Consider the following 19,696-nt stretch of genomic DNA (forward strand, 5'->3'; position numbering starts at 1 on the left):
GCAGGCCTTTGGCATGAATTAGCTTATCAGTTCATCCTTGGATGCCAGTAAAATGGCCAAAACTGTCATTTGAGGGAGAAGAAAGGGAAAACTGGCTGTATTTCTCTCTCTATATCTCTCTGACTTTTAAAAATATTTTTCAGTCTTAAAACTGCTTATTTTGAAATAGTTTAAAACTTACAAGAAGTTGGAAAAAAATAGCAGAGAGTTCTTGTGTATCCTTCAGTCAGCTTCCCCAATGATAATACCTTACATAAAGATAACTGATTCATTGTCAAGACATTGTGTGTGTGTGTGTTTCTATGAAATCTGATCACATGCATAGATTCGAGAAGCCATTGACGTCAGGGAAGGGAACTGTTCCATCACCACAAAGGAACTCCTTCCTGTTACACCCTGACGACTGCTGATCTGTTCTTCCTCACCGTGATTTTGTCACTTCGCAGTGGTTTTATACGCATGGAATCACACAGCACGTAACCCTTCGAGACTGGCTTCCCCACTCAGCATGCCCTTGAGATCCATCTGAGTTGGGTGTATCAGTATTACTCTTCGCATCCTTTATTAAAGAGAGATTTTTTTTTTTTTTTTTGCTGAGTCCTACCTGGAGCGTTCAGATTTCAGCCAACCGCCCCTCAGGTCTTTGTCATGAAGCCAGCAGGGTCCCCTTTAGGCAAGGTCAGGCATCGGGCAACCTGGGATCTAGGGGGTTTGTCTTTGAAAGAGCTTTCTGGCTTCAATCCCCTCTCACCTCTCACCCAAAGTATGCGATCTTCTTTCAGCACCTCGTCTTTTCTTTCACTCCTTTCCAGCTGCCTCTTGCTTGGTCTTAGCCCCTGAGATGAGCAGAAGCGGGGGAGGGAGTAGAGCAAGGGAGGAAGGGAGGGGGAGAAACGAATACAGAGCACACGAACGAGGGGGTTGTAGCTGTGGACACCTAGGGCTCAGTCTGACCGGGGACTCCTGCAGAATGGTGCAGAACGTGCCCCAGAATTGCCACTCTGAAACGGGGGAGGTGCGGGCATCGATCCCATCTCTCCTTAGCTGAGGGCTGTTCCAAGCGCACGAACCCCCTGCATTTCCGGATGGCGCCTGCTCAGGTGGATTAGTGAGCTCGGGCTCTGCAGAGACACCTCTCCCCACCTCCGGCAAACTGAATGGAGAGTCACAGCCCTGTGTTGAGGGCAGAGAGCAGCGGTGATCTGGGGAGCTGGCCGCCACCCAGGCACAAAGTCAGATGGGGTTGAGACTGAGATGTCTCCAGAACACCTTTGATGGCAAAAGCTCTCACGCCCATTTCCACATTCTCTGAGGACCAGCTCAGGACCCTGCAAGAGGCTGTCTTCCTGCGGGCATGGTTAATGGACTATTTGGCTCTCTCGCATTGTTCAAGCAGCTAACTTTGAAAGGGTATAATTATTTAGAGGGATTTTATCTATGTAATTAAATTAATCAAAACCTAAATCTATATTTCACCCTGAGTAGCTTCAAATAATATAAATAATAATTTTTTTCACCCCCATGCCTTATCCAAGTTCCCAAAGTGCTGTTTTTCTAAACAGTCCTCTGCTGGGTGCTGGGTGCTGGGTGGCACAGCAGGTTAAGTGTCTGACTCTTGATTTCCGCTCAGGTCGTGATCTCAGGGTCGTGAGATCAAGCCCCGCATCAGGTTCCCCACGCTCATTGTGGAGCCTGTTTGAGGATTCTCTCTCTCCGTTTCCCTCTACTCCTCCCCCCATCAATAAATGAATTTAAAGAGTCCTTGGCTTTTTTGCACCTGCCTCCTCCGTTACCTTCCTTGCTGTCAACCTTGGAGAGTTCATCTCTTCGAATCCTGGGCTCTGAGCACAGGGTCCCACACATGGTTGGGGCCAATACATGTTTGCAGCTGAGGTTGGGGATGGAGGCGGGAGGTACACTACACAAGGTTTCCCGCTTGGGCCTTCTGGAGGCATGAGAGGGGGTCTTGATTTTGGTCCCGGCCAGGCTCACCCCTGACGGCTGGGGAGCTGGGTCCGGTGGCTCTGGGGACTGAAGTCCCGTCAGTGAAAGGGAGGAGGCATGGTATGCAGAGAAGAGCAGGGCTGTGGAAGTCAGGGCTAAATCTCAGGTAAGTGACTTTACGGAAGTTGCATCAACAATGACACCAACATTCTTCTCCCCAAAAGACTAACTGGCTCATAGGGGTTGGCTGAGGCCGGAAAGACCGGTCTGTCGTGGCCGGCGGGGGCTGCTTCCTCCTGGCTTCGTTTATGGCCTCTCGCTAGACACCTCCCAGACCTCAGTCTGCCTCTCGCCTGTTACCCTTTCCTGGTTTCAACTCAGGAGCAATGATATTAAAAACAAACTAGCCCAGAATTTAGAACCTTCAAACAATGATTTGTTATTTGGTACAACGTGATGGGTCAGGAATTGGGATGGACCGTTCTTCTGCTGCATGTGTGTCAGCAAGGACCATTCTTTGGCTACAGCACGGGGCAGCTGGGCGGGGCCAGAACATCCCAGAAGGCTTTGCTTCTACGTTAGGGGAACTTGGGGCTTCTCCGCTAGGTCAGTTGGTCTCTCTCTCTCTCTTCCAATCTCTCTGTTTCCACATGGCTAGTTTGGTTTCCTTGCAACATGGTGTAAGAGTTTGGGCTTTTCCCAACCAGGGTGGTCAGACTGCTAGTGTGGTGGCTGGTCGCCAGAAGGAAGGAATCAGACGCTGTCAGTATTAGTAAGACCTGGACTCTGAAGCCCCAGAATGTCTCTCCCACTGCAGCCCTGTTGGCCACAGTAAACCACAGGCAGCCCGGGTTCGAGCGTGCGCACATGGGGGTGGCAGCACCGTCGCCGTCGGGGCCCTCTCTAGAGACTCGTTATCACACTCACCCAAGTAGGCGAGTGGCAGGAGTGAGCTTGACACAAGGGAGGGCAAGTCGAGGCTGTCCAGGAACCTACCGTGTGGCCTGGCTTGATAGAGCCGCCAGCCATTTTCTGGATGCGTGGGAGTCAAAAGCAGGGAGGGATGGAGAGAGAGAGAGAGAGAGAGAGAGAATGACCACACCGTAGAGCACCCCTGAAGAGGAGAGGATCTGTGAGAAAGAGCGGGAACCATGAGAAGCTGCAAGGGAGCTGGAGGCAAGGAGACGCAGAGAGAAGGGGAGAAACTGAGGCACAGACAGTGACTGAGAGGGGCACACAGCGTTCCAGTCCCTCGTGCCGACTGGAAGCTTTCAGTTGCAGCGTACTTACGATGAGTCCATGTGCGTTAGAAGATACCCCTTTGCACCTGAGATAAGCAGGTGTGTCTCTTGTCTTCATTTCCAACAAAATGAGTCAAGAAATGAGTTTGAATCCCAGATCTGCCACCTATTGTTTCTGCGTCCTTGGTCAAGGTACTTCTGTGGTTCAGTTTTCTCATCTGCAAACGAGAATAATAATTATACCTATGTCACATGGCTGTTTTGAGTATGACAACATTTGTATTATTAGGGTTAAAACATTTGCAAGCTCTTGGAACAAGGCCTAGCACATAACAAGCACGGTGTTTTTTTTTTTTTTCAATAAGATAATGTTTGGGACTCGTAGGTTGAGAGTCTCTTTGGAAAACAAGTAAGGTATTTCATTGGGAAAAATACATTATTTTCTTCTGTAATCAAGGTAGATCAGTCCTACCGGGATGTTATTGCGTGCCGCTGAATAGAACACATATATCCTGAAAAATCTGAAGCCAAGTTGTCCACGAGGTTAGACAAAACATGGGTGTAGTAAATTACGTAAGCGGAGGCATCTTGATCCTTATCAGGAATTTCGAGCTTCATTGAGCTTGCTCTGCGCTCTTTTCTCCATCCTTTATCTTCCTGCTCACTTCTCCCCTTCTCAAGATAACCCAGTTTCTAGAATTGCCTCAGTATGCGCCTGTTGACATGACACTCGGAGTGGAGAAGAATGCCAGAGAGACCCAGTTGTAACTTGTTGATTTATGGTCGGTCCGCTTCACTGTCGCTCTCTGAGTTAACATCAAAAGAACGGATGAAGAATGCAATCACGCTGGGCAAACAAATATACTGTTGCAAATGACTTTGCAAAAAAAATTTTTTTTTCTTCTTGCTGTGTATAAAATGAGCTAAAAGTGGCCCTTGGTGCAATCTTTCAAATACCTTCGGGCCTTGCACCATATGTTCCCTACGTTTCCTTTTATCACATGTGATTGTATGTTATAACACACAGCCATTCCAAAGGGGAACCAGATGGCTGCGTGTTTCCCGGTTCGGGATTCTCCGGCAAAAAGGCAGAAGGGATCTGGGGCTCTATTTGGTTCTGATGAAACTGACAGGCCATTGGAGGTGATAATCAGTGGTATTTAAGGAAGGCTCGCATTTACGATAAGAAGTGTAAGTGCTCAATCACTTCTGAATGTGTGTTTCATGGGCATATCCTTGAAAAACAGATTTAATGTATTCCTTTACATCTGCTCAGTTTGAATATGTCGAGACAAGCCATATTTTAAACTAGTTTTTCTTTTTGAAATATACACGTTTCAGAAAAGCAAGCAATTTCTTAGAAAGACAGTTCACAAGTTCAACTCTTGTTTAGGTTGCTAGAGAATCATTTGCTCAATAAAAGAGTGGGCTAGACTGGAGAGAAGGAAGTCAGGAGGGAGGCGATGTGATGGGTTTCCCCATGCAGTTGAGGGGTCCTTGGGCACCCCCGGTTTCACGGAAGTGAACACATTTTGCCCTTAGGAGTGTGATGGCACAATCGCGAAGCTGTGCAGTTGGTCATGCCAAGTGCATAATATTTCACGGTCTTATTTGCGCTGCAACAGTCTAAAAATGATGAACATTTCAAGATGAAGAACAAAAAGAAACAAACTCCGAATACGTTGGTGCACTGAGCTGATCACGCCACAGCCAGGGTATGTGTGCGTGTTGGCTCCAGACCCGCCTGCCCATCACCGCATCTGTTCATGTGGCACTTTGTGCCATGACCTTTTAAAAAGCGGTGATGTTGTTAAGTACTCTGGGGGTGAAATACGGATCTGGGAAAAAAGTACACAACTTTTCAAAAAAAAATGGTGGGGAAGGAGAAGAGGGAGGATCCGAACACCAGATTCTGGCAACAGCGGCTTATCTTATCACGACTGAAAGCCTTGCCCTCTTCTCGGTGCCCCTGAGCTCCAGCACTTGCTGGTGTGTCCTCTACGCACGTCCTTTTGTGTCTTGTTCTGTCCCGCTCCCTTTGGGGATCTGCGGGATGTTCATGCTTCCTCTATTACCTGGTGCTGGTGGCATTCTCACCCCTAGGGCTCCCTCTCATGCTCCAAACTAAGCCACCCAACCCCATCCAGAAAGCTCCATCTCCAGTCCCCATAGGCACTTCCAACCCAAAATCAGAGCTGGCANTCCGAGCTGGACTGGGCGTTGCCCAGCCTCCCCCCCACCCCCGCCCCTACCCCTTGAATTCCTTTCTTTGCCAACGGCCTTGTGACTTGCTCCCGGCTGCAAGAACAGCTTGTCTAAAATAGAAATCCGAGCATGCTGTTCCCTTAGTCAAATCCTTCAGGAGAGTTCCATGATATTTCGGGTGAAGTTCAAACATCATAGCAGGGCCTAGAAGCCCCCCACCCTTTTTTCCATGCTTGTCTTTCCATTCTTGTCCCACGGGGATCTGTTGAGCTGGCTGTACCTGACTTCGCAGTTCCTCAAACAGAGCTGGCACACGCGTTAATGCTCCCATCTCCCCGAGAGAGAAGCTCTTTTCTTTCTCCTCTCCTTTCCTCATCTGTTAAGAACTGCGCATGTCCTGGCATTTCTTAGCTACGCCTTCCTGTGAGTTCTCTCTGCAGGCTGTGAGTTCTGGGGTCCAGGTGGCAGCATGGTAGGAGGCTGCCGTGAGGGAAACACATCCCCAGACAAGGACAGACGCACCAGGCCTGCTCCTGCTTCGCTCTCGCCGGGCGGGAGGGGAAGCGATGGGGAAAGTGGGCAGGGCGGGCAGGTGGAGCCGGCATTGGGTGGAGGCTCTGAGGTCCCACGGACAGACGGGTGGACGGACAAAGGGCTGTCCTGGAGGAAGAAGAAGGGCAGAGAGTAGGCAATCGTTAATCTACTTTCTGTCTCTATGATTTTAACATTTCTAAAAATGAAGTCACACACTCTGTGGCCTTCTGTGTCTGGACTCTCTCACTTAGCACCGTGTTTGCAAGGTTCACCCACGTCATAGCATATGTCAGCACTTGATTCCTTCTTGGCTGAAATATATTCCATTGTATGGATAGATCACATTTAGTATTTAGTATATGCACTCATCACTTGATAGACATTGGGGTCATTCCCCCGCTTTGGGTTTTATGAATAAAGCTGCCGTGAGCCCCATTTTATAGACAAAGAAACTGAGGCTCAGAGGGGTTAATTAAAACACAATAATTTAAAAGTATTGCTTTTTGAACCAGATAAACATAGATTCAAGACTTCCCTTCATCCCCCCTAGCTATGTGACCTTGGACTGATGATTCCTCCCCTTTAGCTTCCGGCGTCAATGCAAAGCTAGAGACACATCATCTGACTGTCAGGATCGGTGTGAGGACACTTGATGATTCATAAGAAGGACAGCTTTGTCCAAATCAGGACTTCCATGAAGAGCGCTGATGGGCCCCTTCACACCTGGCCCTTCCTAGGGGCCCCATCGCTAATGTGGAATGAAGAAACACAGAGCAAGGATTTGAATTCTGATTTGGCCCCTTACCAAACACGTGACTTGGAGCCAGTCATTCATCTACACAGTTGGGGACAGCTGTCGCCATGGTAATAAATGAGGTCAAGGGCAAGATCCAGCAGAGGTCCTAGCACATGGGAGGGCCTCGGCCAGTGTTCGTTCTCTTTCCCTTGGTCCCCACTGGGTGTTTCTTCTTTTACTGCAACGGGATGCACAACGTCTCCCCTGCAGTGAGCTTTCACTGCATTGATGGTTACCCAGAATTTCGCGCTTTTGACTTACATGATATTAACATTCTATATTATTAGGAAAAAAAGAGCATTCAAAACATAATTTGGGAGCCGCTTAGTTGTGTAAACACACAATGTGTTCAGGAAACATCTTGCTTGTCACCTGAACCTTTACTTTTTATTTTTGCTAAAGCAAACTTGTCTAGAATCAATCATCTAAAAATTAAAGGCACCAAGCCTTTACGCCAAGTGTAAACTGATGCTCTGGGGGTCTCGAGGTTTCTGCTTAGCGCGCAACAGAGGCCACGTCTGAAGGCGAAGTCTCCACTGCGGGTTCCATTCATTTTGCGAGGAATGAAGTGTAGGTCAGGGGTCGGGGCAGGGTGAAGGAAAATGTCTTTGAAAGAACTCATCGGATGTCACTCAGGGATTATTCATTTACTGAAAAGTCCACCTTTGGCCTGGGGATTTACCAAAGGTAGAATTCGCTAGATGTTTCCTTTGAAATCTGCACCCAGGCTTCCAGAGGAATGCGGGCTCACCCCTGTGCCGCGACCCCGCAGCCCTGGCTGCTGCGGCGTTTTTCCACACCTGATGCCAGTGACACCGGTCTGCTCAGGCTCTTCTGGAAAGCCCAGGGTTTCAAGGATGAGGAGAGAAAAAGAAAAAGAAAAGCTGAGCTTCACAGTGCTTTGGTTTTCCGTTGCTCTCACCCGATCATTGGAGTCCTTAACGGGTAAGGAGCAGAAAGCCACAAAGAAATTTCCCGTGAGAAATGAGGTGTGCGGTGAGGGAGGGAGGTGAGAGGGTGTCGGGGTGGATTGCTCAGCAGCAACATCACTCATTAGGAAATTTACAGCCGCCTGTGTCCCTGGCTTTCCCAAATCCCGCACTCATGCACGTGTCTTTGCTGCTCCCCTGCGAGAGGTTTCGAGGTACATATCTTTATGCTAGTTGAAAGTCTTGAACCAATCGAGATTGGTTTGCACTTATCCACTTATGCACTTCCAGAAATGTTCGCAAATTCAGAGAGACACAAAGTAGACTGGTGGTTTCCTGGGGCGAGAGGAAGGGGGGTAGGCTGTTGAACAGGGACAGAGTTTCAGTTTTGCAAGATGAAACGAACGCTAGGGGCGGGGGATGGTGAGCGCTGTGCGACGGCGTGAACATACTTAATGCCACTGACCCGCGCACGTAAAAGTGATGAAGACGGTGAATTTCATGTTACGTGTATTTTATTGCAATTAAACATAATTAAAAAATTATACTGCCAGTCTTAAAGCCGTTGAAGTTCAAAAGCACCAAGTTTGAAATAAAGTATGACCTAAAACTGCTCTAAAAAACAAAATCTAGTATATGTGCCTATATATAATATTTAATTTTTTAAAAAAGATTTTGTTTTTTAGAGCAGTTTTAGGTCCCCAGCAAAACTGAGAGGCAGGCACAGAGATTTCTCATACACCCCCTGCCCGCACTGCAGCGCGGCCTCCCCCGCTATCAACCCCAGTATGTTGCCTTTCAGATTGGCTTCTTTCACTTAATAATAGGCTTAAATTTCCCCCATGTCTTTTCCTGGCTCGACAGCTCATTTCTTTTTAGTGCTAAGTAATATCCCATTGTCTGGATGTGTCCATTCACCTGCTGAAGGGCATCTTGGCTGCTCCCAAGTTGGGGCCATCATGAATAAAGCTGCTATAAACTGTCTTCCAAAGCGGCCGCACCATTTTGCATCCCTGCCAGCAGGGAACGAGAGTTCCTGTGGCTCCACATCCTCGCCAGCATTTGATGTCGCCTGTGTTCTGGACTTTGGCTTCTCCAGTAGCGCGTCGTGGTTTCTCACTGTGGTTTTAATTTGCATTTCCCTGATGACCTACAATGTACCGTATCTTTCCATATGCTTATTTGCCATCTATAGATCTTCTTTGGTGGGTCTGTAAATTTCTTTGGCCCATTTGTAAAGCAGGTTGTTTATTTTCTCATTGTTGAATTTCAAATATCTTTTTTTTTTTTTGGTATATTCTGGATAACAGTCCTTTATCAGCTGTGTCTTTTGCAGATAGTTTCTCTCAATCTGTGTTTTGCCATCTCATTCTTTTGACATTGTCTTGTGCAGAGCAGAAATTTTTAGTTTTAATGAAGTCCAGCCTATGAATTATTCATTTTATGGGTCATGTTTTTGGTGTTGTATACGGAGTGGTAGAAGGCTTGTGTCTAGATGTGTTGATGTGTTTTGCTCGTGGATGTTCAGTCGTTCCAACACCATTTGTTGCAAAGACGATCTTTGCTCCATTGTGTTGCCTCTGCTCCTTTGTCAAAGGTCAGTTGACTGTATATTGTGTGGGTCTATTTCTGGGCTCTCTATTTTCTTCCATTGATCTATTTATTTATTCTTTTGTAAATAACACGCTGTCTTGAGGGCTGTCACTGTATAGTCTTCAAGTCGGGTGGGGTCAGTTCTCCAACTCGGTTCTTCTTCAATATTGTATTGGCTATTCTGGGGCTTTTGCTTCTCCATTTAAACTTTAGAATTAGTTTCTCAGTATCCACAAAGTAACTTGCTGGACGTCGCATCATTTTAAAACACAAAAAGTTACATAACACTGTATGTACTTTCTTTCCCAAAGATATTACTATACTTGGATGGAAAACGAATATAAGGTTTTTGCACCAATACCGGGCTGGTAAAATTTTCTTGAATAGTCATACAAGACATCTGTAGTTAATGAAACTAACCATACATTTTTAATGGGTTCCGCGGACAGTTAATTCGTCTAATCAGCTGAAAATACATTTAGCAGACTGTGCTATGCCATTATTATTCCTAAAGGTACAGCTAGCCACCTTCAAGCCCTTTGTGATTCAACAAACCATTTAAAAAAGATCTGAGACAAGTAGTTCTCAAAGTGTGGTCCCTGGCCATAGCATCAGCATCATCTGGAAACTTGTTAGAAATATAAATTCTTGAGGTTATCCCAGACTTTCTGAATCAGAAACTCTGGGGATAGAGCCCAGAAATCTGTGTTTTAACAAGCCCTCCAAGTGTCTTTGATGCATGCTAAAGTTTGAGAATCAGTTATGCAAGGAAAGCATATGAGACCTATAGAGATTTGGGATTTTTTTTTTCTTTTTGTGTCTTACAGTAAAATTAAAGAACACCTGCACCAGCCTTGCAGAATGGGAACATGGTAGAAGGCAAATAGACCAAATAACTAAAGAACATCCACCTTTGAAATGCTGCAGCAAAACAGAACGTTAAAATGACAACATCACGTAGGAAAAAAGACATTTTAGGAATGCGAAGGCAGCTTCCGGGGTGGTTTTAGGGACTACCGCTTGGGTCAGGTGTGATGCATGCTACCCTTCTGGAGGAGAGTTGTGAATAGTTGAGCTCTTCAGTGGGGGCCCAACCCAAGATCCCAGTCCAAAGTACTGAGTGGTCAATGTCTTAATAGAAGATGAGAGGGATAATAGAAGTTAGAGGGCATTTCTAAGTGAGGTTAGAACGTGGTGTACCATTAAAATGAAACCCAGGACTCCAGAAATTCCAACACTGCTGATGGACACCATGTCTTTAGGCCTTTATGATATTCTTTCTAGCACATTTTTAAAAAAAAAAAGATTTTATTTATTTATTTGAGAGAGACAGAGCATGAGAGTGGGGTGAGGGAGAAGCAGACTCCCCACTGAGCAGAGAGCCTGATGCGGGGCTCAATCCCAGGATTCCGGGATCATGACCTGAGCTGAAGGTAGACCCCTAACCGACTAAGCCACCCAGGTGCCCTCTTTCTAGTACTTTCAAAATGAAGGTAGAACAACACAAAATCCCCTTCCCAGCCTTTCCTGGTCCCAGGGTAGAGTGAACTTCATTGCCTCTTGGTTCCCCAATATTTCTTACAGCTATGTCTGTAGTTGCACCTTAATAAATGTCTTGTTGAATTTTGTTCGCAATCTGGATCCCTCTTGAGGGGCTCAAGTCCTTCAGGACTAAGGCATCCTGGTCTCTTCAGCATTTAACACACAGAAGCAGCTCAATAAATGTTATTGAAAGAAAGGAGTGAATGCATAAAGATCAAAGATTAAGATTAGGAATCAGGATCTTAGGAAAACCCTTGGAGGTAGTGAGTTTTCATGACTTAAAACAAATTTTAAAAATTTAAAGATTGTGTGGTTCCTCTTTTGGGGAGTTCATGTAGGTCATAAGCTATCCTCTCCCTTTGAGAATTGTGTTCGAGAATGCAAATGTCGGGGCGCCTGGGTGGCACAGCCAGTGAAGCGTCCAAATCGTGATTTCAGCTCTGCTTATGATCTCAGGGTCTTGGGATCGAGTCCCATGTTGGGCTCTGTGCACAGCCCTGAGCCTGCTTGAGATTCTCTCTCCCTCTCCCTCTGCCTCTCCTGCTCGTTTTCTGTCCCTCTGTAAAATAAATAAATAAATCTTAAAAAATAATGCAAAGAATGCAAATGTCCTCTGGTGCTTGAGCACCGGGTGTTGTATGGAATTGTTGAATCACTATATTGTACACCTGAATCTAATATAACACTGTACGTAACTAACTGGAGTTAAAATAAAAGCTTAAAAAAAGAATGCAAATGTCCTTGTGATCACTGCTGTTTTTCCAGCATCTGGTTTAACAGGCACTTAATATATATTTGTTAGAAGATTGGATATATGATATGGATGACCCTCTGGGAAGCCTTGATTATGACATGTGACCATGCCCACTCTGGCTGAAATTGATTGCATCAGGATTGTGTGCATGACCCAGTGGGCCAATGAGATCCTCTCCTGGGAACTTAAATTGATACTGAAAGACACTTGAACTCTGAGTGTTTTTGGAATGGTAGCATTTAAGTTGGGGGTCTGTGAGGTTAGCCATATTCTGAAACTTGGATGGAGAAGCAGAAAAAGTAATGATGGATATGAATGTACGTACGTGGGCACTCGTGCGCACTTCCGTGTTTACGTACCCCCCTCCCCCCGCCACACACACTTCAGCCTTTTTTTTTTTTTGCCTCCTTTCTGGTTCTTATTTACCTTCCCTTCTTGAGACCCAGTTTCGTTCCTCCCCTTGGTTCTATGAGGTACCCCCTATTATTATACTAAATCCCCCTCTGCCTAAACCAGCTCAAGTTGATTTTTACCACATGCAACTAAAAACTATTAGCAAACACACTCTGTCACAATTCATTTTTGTTCTCTGATATTTCAACATTTGCAAGATTTAAAAATCACCAACGTAAATATTTGTGTTAATTTGGATTAATTTCCATTTCCCTGGACTTCAGCTCTTAAGAAATGCCTGCTTGGCCCCCTTCCATCATTCAAAAAGCAGCGCAAAGCAAAAGGAGCCACGAGGCACCAGCTGGGGTGCCCTCTTCAGCTCTGTATATCAAGTATGCCTTTGAAACACTTGGAGTCTTCCTGGGAAGCCCTTTCCGAGCAAGGGAAGACAGACTAACAAATTTCAGAAGTAAAGTTGAAATGTTACTCATTGCTATGGAAAAGGGCAACTTTGAAGTAACCGGAAAAATGAAACCAAATGAGTTCTCTCTCTTTTTTTTAAAGATTCTATTTATTTATTCAACAGAGATAGAGACAGCCAGTGAGAGAGGGAACACAAGCAGGGGGAGTGGGAGAGGAAGAAGCAGGCTCCCAGCGGAGGAGCCTGTTGTGGGGCTCGATCCCAGAACGCTGGGATCACGCCCTGAGCCGAAGGCAGACGCTTAACCGCTGTGCCACCCAGGCGCCCCCCAAATGAGTTCTCTTTAGTGGCGGGGTAAGTAGTAGTCAGAGTGGCGATCTGGGGCCAGATGGCTTGTCTGTATGTCACAGGCCCCCAGCTGGAGAGCACACATGGTAAAACTGCGGCCGGGGTCTTGGCTGTGAACTCCCGCCCCTAGCGAGGCTCTCATCTAAGAAGATGCTCCGTGTGTGTGTCGAACGAAAAAGGACTGAGGGATGAAATAAAGGATAGTGATTACGTGATTAAGTCTGGAGATCAGAATCAGAGGGAAACCGTCTGGCTCCAACGCCTCCTACCTGTGTGACTTTGGATGTGTTACTTGACGTGCTCACGGCTCGGCTTCCGTAACTATAAACCAGGGAGGAGAAGGCAGCTTTTTTAGAGTGTGGAGTATTGAGTGAGTGGATACATGCCCAGCATTAGCTCAGTGTCTGCGAAGAAGGAGGCATGCAGTAAACGTTCGCTTTCGAATCATTATGTTAGAGGGTAGCTTTACATAATCACATTTTCCCTCCTTTAAAGTTTAATGAAAATGCTAGAAGGAAGAGTATTAGGGACATTTAATTGAACCTTGATAGTATAGATAGTAAAGAAATAGATCCCTGTGTAAGTTACACTAAAAGGCCTTGTTCCCAAGTGAGTGAAAGCTTTGGGGGAAATATCAATGACTTGCCCCACAAAATTTCAGATCCCTAAAAAAATCTAAATTTAAAAAGCTTTCAGGATGGCCACATGAGAGGGAAGTTTGGGTGCAGATACTATGTCCTCTAGCTTACAGCCAGAAGCTCGGTAGGGCTCTTGGGCTCAAGGGAATCAGCCCAGGTCCAGCTGGTTGTGGTGGTCACACCAGGAGATATGGTGCTGGGGTCACACAGACCGGGGCCCTTGCCCTGTGCCTCACTCTTGTTGTGCGGTGCTAATCCAAGGATTACTTCCTACTCCCTGAATCCGCCAAATAATCTGCAAGGAAATACCGCTTTTCAAGATCCTTTCCCCTCCTTACTGATTGACTCCATTTGGATTCCTTTCAGCCCTTTTTGTTGGAGGTATTTACGTATTTGTGGCTCTTGGGAAGCTGTTCCCAGCTTGGCACAAATGTTATGGTTGGTCTTTTACTTCACACATCACCCTTCCAAGGACTGGACCAGGAACTCTCATTCTGTTGGAATGGGCGCAGAGTTACGGCAGGGGCTGAGGCTGACTGACCAAATGATTTTAATGATGGTTACTGTCTAATGTGGACACTGATAAACGTGAGATTGCTCTATTCCATTCCCCAAACTTGGACCTTCCTGATGGCACCGAAGAATTTTTGGGTAACAGTGAGGTTAGGGGTGAGAGTGTAGACGAATCAAGGACAATCCTTCTGATCTCCTGCACGAAGAAATCAGACACGCAGACTGCTAGCCCCATGTTCCAGCGCAAGGGTGTGGCATCGCGACGGCCTCAGTATTAGCTCACTGTGGATGGGAGAGGTGGTAAATCGGCATGTACCATCCATCCTCTTCTCCTTCCAGGATGGAAAAGCAGGAGCTACAAATCCCCAGCCTGCCCTGCAGCTAGGGTCCAGGTGCACCTTAGCTCACGCGAATCCGATGTGCTCCCGAGAGGTTTAGAGGGCAGGAACGAAGTGTGGCTGACTTCTGCTCTTCATGTTGGTAAAGTCAGTTGCGGACACGTAAAATGTTTTGTGTTTCTGCATTACCAAAGATCCCAGGGTGCGTGTTGCCAGGCAGGGCCCAGGGCATCCTTCTTTCTTTTCTTTCTGATGCAGACCTAACACGCGTGGTGCAGGCGCTGAAGCCGAAAGTTCCAGCAACGGCTCCCTGAGCTCCACCTGCCTGATTCAGAAAGCAGCAGCCGGGCTCCCGCTGAGCACGTGCTGCAGGGGCTTCCAGAAATGATTCCAGAGACGATGCCCAGCCCAAAGCCCACTCTGGCAGTGGAAGGACCCTGCTCGTGTTCCCTGGAGGCGATGTAGACAGAAGTTCACAGCACATGATAGTTTCCCAAGCAGCTGCTCTCTGAATGAACATCAGTAAGTGAACATTAATTAATTCAGCATATGTTTCTGGAACTCCTAATGCTGCGCGGTTGCCTAGCAGGTTCTGCGATCTATTTTATCATGTATTTGCTGTGTGACTCTGGCCTCAGTTTCTTCATTTATAAAATGGTAGCACTCATCTCACCCAGCGCATAAGATTTGCATGAATACATGAAATAATGGGTGTAAAGCACGAGTCTGGTGCCTGGCTTGGGGGAGGACGTCAATAGAGTTACTTACGGGAATGGTATTGATTTTGTGCGGTGCTAGATCACAAAGATAAACACAACAGACCTGGTCTCGGACCCCACGCAGCTTGCAATGGAAAAGGGAAGGCAGACATGTAAGTGAGATTAAGAACAGCACGGTAATTACCACGATGGGGGATCAGGGTGTCATGGAGCAGGGACACCAACTCTAGTCTAGAGGAGGGAGGGTCCGGGGGCAGAGAGGTGGGCTTGGAGATAATTTGCTGAAAACCAGTTGGCCAAGAGCCAACTTGCTGACAGTTAATTTCCCAATGGTCCAATCACTGAGTGCCTAATGGCTGATTCATCTAAGTTTATGAGTTTACTAAACACTTACCTTAAGAATGTTCTGCTTGGGTCTGGTCAATTAATGTATTTCCCCAGACGCATTGACTTGTCAAAAGTTCTGAGTTTTAGGGTGGTTTTGACTCCATGAATATATTTTCCCTTAACGTCCATATTGGTGGAAACCCATGTTAATAAAGTTATTTATTGAATATATTAATAATTATGAAGATTTTATATTACAAATAGAGTGAATCTATTCTAAAACACAATTTTTCAGTATTTTTACTGATTATAGTTAAGAAGCATATGATCCTAAGAATAAAATAGTCATTTCCTTGAATATATTCAAGAAGACGATCCTTTAAAGGAAGATTTTGGCCAATGAGGAATTTTGGGAAATTCAACCAATTGGTCATTTGGCAAATCAATCATTTTGCAAATTGATCCTTCTATTAATTGGCTTTGAACAAATTGGTCATCTGGCGTATTGGGCATTTGGCTAAGTGGCGAGTGCTTCTTTCAAACTCTATTGATGAGTGCGTCTGCACCTCCGTCCCTTAGTTCACGCACAAACAGCCAAGCAGGTAGGCGTGTTGCCTTTTTGCCCCCAGTCATGAATCCTCATGATATTATACAAAACGGAGAGTTAAAATGGAACTGGGACAACAATACTGAAAGTGCAGCAAAGAAATGAAAAGTGCTGACATCAGAAATGAAATTCAAGTCATAAAAATGGAATTTCACAAGGAAAAGGTGACCGTGGCAATACTGATGCTGTCACCGTTTGAGGGACTGTAGATGGGTAGCCAGAGACACTTGCTGAGGGGCACAGATCAGTGGAAATGAGGAGAGCTGTCGTGTCGGGAAGGAGGATGTCCCAGAGGAAGTGATGCTGGCAAAGAACTTGACACTGAAGGAACCCTCAGAGATCATTCTTTTTTTTTTTTTAAGATTTTATTTTTATTTATTCGACAGAGAGAGAGACAGCCAGCGAGAGAGGGAACACAAGCAGGGGGGAGTGGGAGAGGAAGAAGCAGGCTCCCAGCGGAGGAGCCTGATGTGGGTCTCGATCCCATAACGCCGGGATCACGCCCTGAGCTGAAGGCAGAGGTTTAACCGCTGTGCCACCCAGGCGCCCCTCGGAGATCATTCTTGACATTGAAAGTACAAAGCATAAAGTAGGAAAAGTGGATCCAAATTAAGAAAGGAGTGTGACAATTTTCCAAGGCATAGTAAAGATGCTCCGTTGTGGGTTATATAGTAAGTGTTTACGAACAAGTACACCACTTGGATTCTTTATGTCGCCGATGTTTTACATTACAGCGTACTACATAAATACGAGTTTGGCTACATTTTATTTCCCTATACGTTCATAACTGATGAGAAGAGAGTGTTTAATCTTTCAACATAAGTGTAATTCACAGCACAATCATATTTTCCCCATGAGTGACTAAGATCGCTTCGAGAAGCTTTGGCAGGCGTGGCCATTCCTACCATCCTGCGCTGTCAAGCAAAGGAGACTGCCTGCACTTAAGATTGGAAAAAAAACCTAAGGCTGTTGTTTGTCTTGCATTCCTTTTGATGTTCCCACTTCAAGAAATATACAAAATTCAAATATTTTGCGTTATAGAGTCTGACTTCTGGGAAATTGCAGAGCAGTGAAATGCACACCATTCTTCTCCTCTTTCTGGCAGCGAATTCAAATGAAACAGGTGGTGGGGAACAGAGTATTGTACTTGCAGAAGATGAGGGAGGATTTTGATGGCATCTGGAAGAATGTTATCTGATGCTAATGCTCATTTTCTCCTGAGCTTCATGATTGCACGTTGGTGGAGCGGAGCAGTGCTCTTAACACTGTCAAGAACAATTTTCTCCTTGAGTGATCTTTTCCAAAAGGGTTCTCACTGATGAGTTATTTTTCATTATTATTAGAATTTAAGTACCACACTTAACTTAGACTTCTGCATTCTGAGATGTAACCTTTAGCTGTCATTGTAAAAAGATCAACAGAAGTGAAACTCTTGAAAGGAAACCAAGAATGAGAAATATTTATGCAAAGATAGTCATGTGAATATTTTTGTCAGCGCTGCATAAACCACTGAGCTGGCTTTACAATAATACGCACTAAAACTTTCTATATTAATTTGATGACTCTATCTCCATTAACCACATGGAATTCTTTCTATCAACCATGTGAAAGTATGTTGATTAACTATAAAATTGAATTCGTAATTTCAAGGATTTTTTTTTCTTTCTGAACATTTCCTGGGCGAGGCTCCCAAACTCAGTGTGGCTTTCACTTAAGGGGGATCGCAAAGTGTCTAAAGGGGGCCACGGTTTGGACCCCCATCCAGGTGAATCTGACATGGCGACCCTCCCAAAGAACTGTACCCCCCCCAACACACACACTTTACACTTGAGAATCACCAGCACCCTTAAAACGTGAAGACGTGGATCCACGTTGGAGCTAACCTCTACTTAACCTCTAAGGCACATTTAACCTTGAACTCCCGAGTTTCTTATCTAAAGTGCCTCTGCCCTGGGTTTCCTGCGGGATCAAATAAAACAAAGGACGTGAATATGCTTGTTGCTGGTAACTGGAGACGTGTTCTGTGTGAGACCCAGCCTTCCACCCCTACCTGTAACTTTCCACTAGGATTTCTAAGTTTTGGGTTAAATCATTTATTAACTGTGTTCCATGTGAAATACAAATTCTTTAGAAGGTTCCATGAATACTCAAAGTAAATTTATTTTTAATATTATTTAGAACATCTTGAACAAATGGAACAGATAAAAGGTCAATTTTCGTGTTGGAGAAGGAAGTAATAAGTTCAAAAGACACGGTTCATGTCGCCGGGAAAATCTCCGTGGGCAGACTGTCTGGCTTGCCCTAGCACACCCAGATGGTTCAGCTGAATTGGGCACTTTAAGACTTGGCTCTTAGAAGCACAATAAATACTGCTATGTATTGGTTGTGGGGACGGATTCAAGAAGTGGAGTTGGTGTCACAACCGAGCCTCAGCCTCCCCTATGCCTGGTCCTGAGGCGGACATCTAACGTGACATATGTATGCGTGCATGACACCAGTCAGGAGGCACTTCTCCGTGGCCACATCCGCGTTTCTGCGTGGTCCAGGTTACGGAACAAAGGCCTAGAAAGCTGGAGATAGCGTCTCTCTAAGTCAGAGGGGTTCAGGGACTGATCTCAGAGCCACCTGCTTACGTTCGGGGTAGTGAGGCTCGCGCTCTCTCCCCAGCCCCAGATGGAGAAGATCTTCTTCGCGAGTTCTCTCTCCCTCTTGCTTTGGAGGGAAGGCCCAGAAGAGGAGCCAGCAGGCTAAGTTTCAGGGCTGCTACTTTGGGGGTTCCTTTTGGAGGGTGCAACCCTCGTGCTTGCGCAGGTAACGTCTGGCCCTCATTCCACCGCCGGGGGCGGGGGGAGCCTGGGGCTGGGGGACTGGTGCCAAGACGCTGCTCGGGCTGTTTTTGCCTTGAGTCATGAATGGTCTGTTCTCTCACCCAGAAAGCCTCCTGCCTGCGGTCAGACCAAGTGCGCTCAGGCCTCACACTCTTCAGAGTTTCTGACTTAACCTTACGTACTGCTTGGAGCTGTTACGGGTATTAAATGAGATCATATAAGCATGGAGCGGCTAAAAAGTCGTTTCTTTTACCTTCCCTGCTACGTAGTCCGAATGTTCGCGTGTCGAGTCCCCCCCAACCCCCCGGCCAATTCCTATGTTGAAATCCCGGCCCCCCCCCATGAGGATATTAGAAGGGGGCGGCTTTGGGAGGTGCTTAGGTGTTCTACAAGAGACCCCGGAGAGCTCCCCCACCCCTTCCCGCGCGACGACAACGAGAAGGGGCCTCTGCAGCCCAGCAGAGATGTCACTGACCCTGACCGGCGGGGACCGGCACCCTGATACTGGACCTGCAGCCCCCAGGCCCGTGAGGGACGCTGCCCGCTGTGGATGAGCCCGGCAGTGGGTGGTACTTTGCGGGACCCCCGGGGACAACGGGGTGCCCGGGGAGAAACACACAGTGGCTGCCTGCGGCTGGGTTTGAGTCCCGGCAGGCGCCCCCTCTCTCCTCCGGTTGTCAGAGCAACACCGCCAGGCCAGCGAACCGCGACCCAGCTTTTTTCCTAGATGGGGACACTAAGGTTCAGAGAGTTGAACCAGCTCATTGGGTCACCGGGCTTGTCAGCAGCAAACCAGGAACTCACCTCGGGCTCTGGGAAGGCAGCCGCCCCCCGGGGCTCCGCGGATCCCCGATTTGCCCGAGTGTTGGTAGCACGGGGTCTGACAAGCGCAAGATTGCAAAAAAACCGGACTAACTGTTCCATGCCGCCTCATGGAGTCATTTATTTTCTTTTGTTCGCATGGGCATTTCCTTACCTCGGATCTAATCTATGAAGTTAATGGGGGTGTAAATCCCTCCGAATCAC

General features: G+C 46.5%; 1 long non-coding RNA gene across 3 annotated transcripts in view; it reads left to right on the forward strand.

Moving 5' to 3' along the window:
* Nucleotides 1-7,466: 7,466 nt before the first annotated feature.
* Nucleotides 7,467-19,696, forward strand: part of LOC117797497 — a 30,488-nt gene continuing 18,258 nt past the window's right edge. For all 3 annotated transcript variants that reach the window (XR_004622511.1, XR_004622510.1, XR_004622509.1), the window contains exon 1: nucleotides 7,467-7,665. This is a non-coding gene — a long non-coding RNA (uncharacterized LOC117797497). The remainder of the gene's footprint in view (nucleotides 7,666-19,696) is intronic.

The sequence above is a fragment of the Ailuropoda melanoleuca genome, chromosome X, assembly GCF_002007445.2.
Source record: "Ailuropoda melanoleuca isolate Jingjing chromosome X, ASM200744v2, whole genome shotgun sequence".
NCBI lineage: Eukaryota > Metazoa > Chordata > Mammalia > Carnivora > Ursidae > Ailuropoda > Ailuropoda melanoleuca.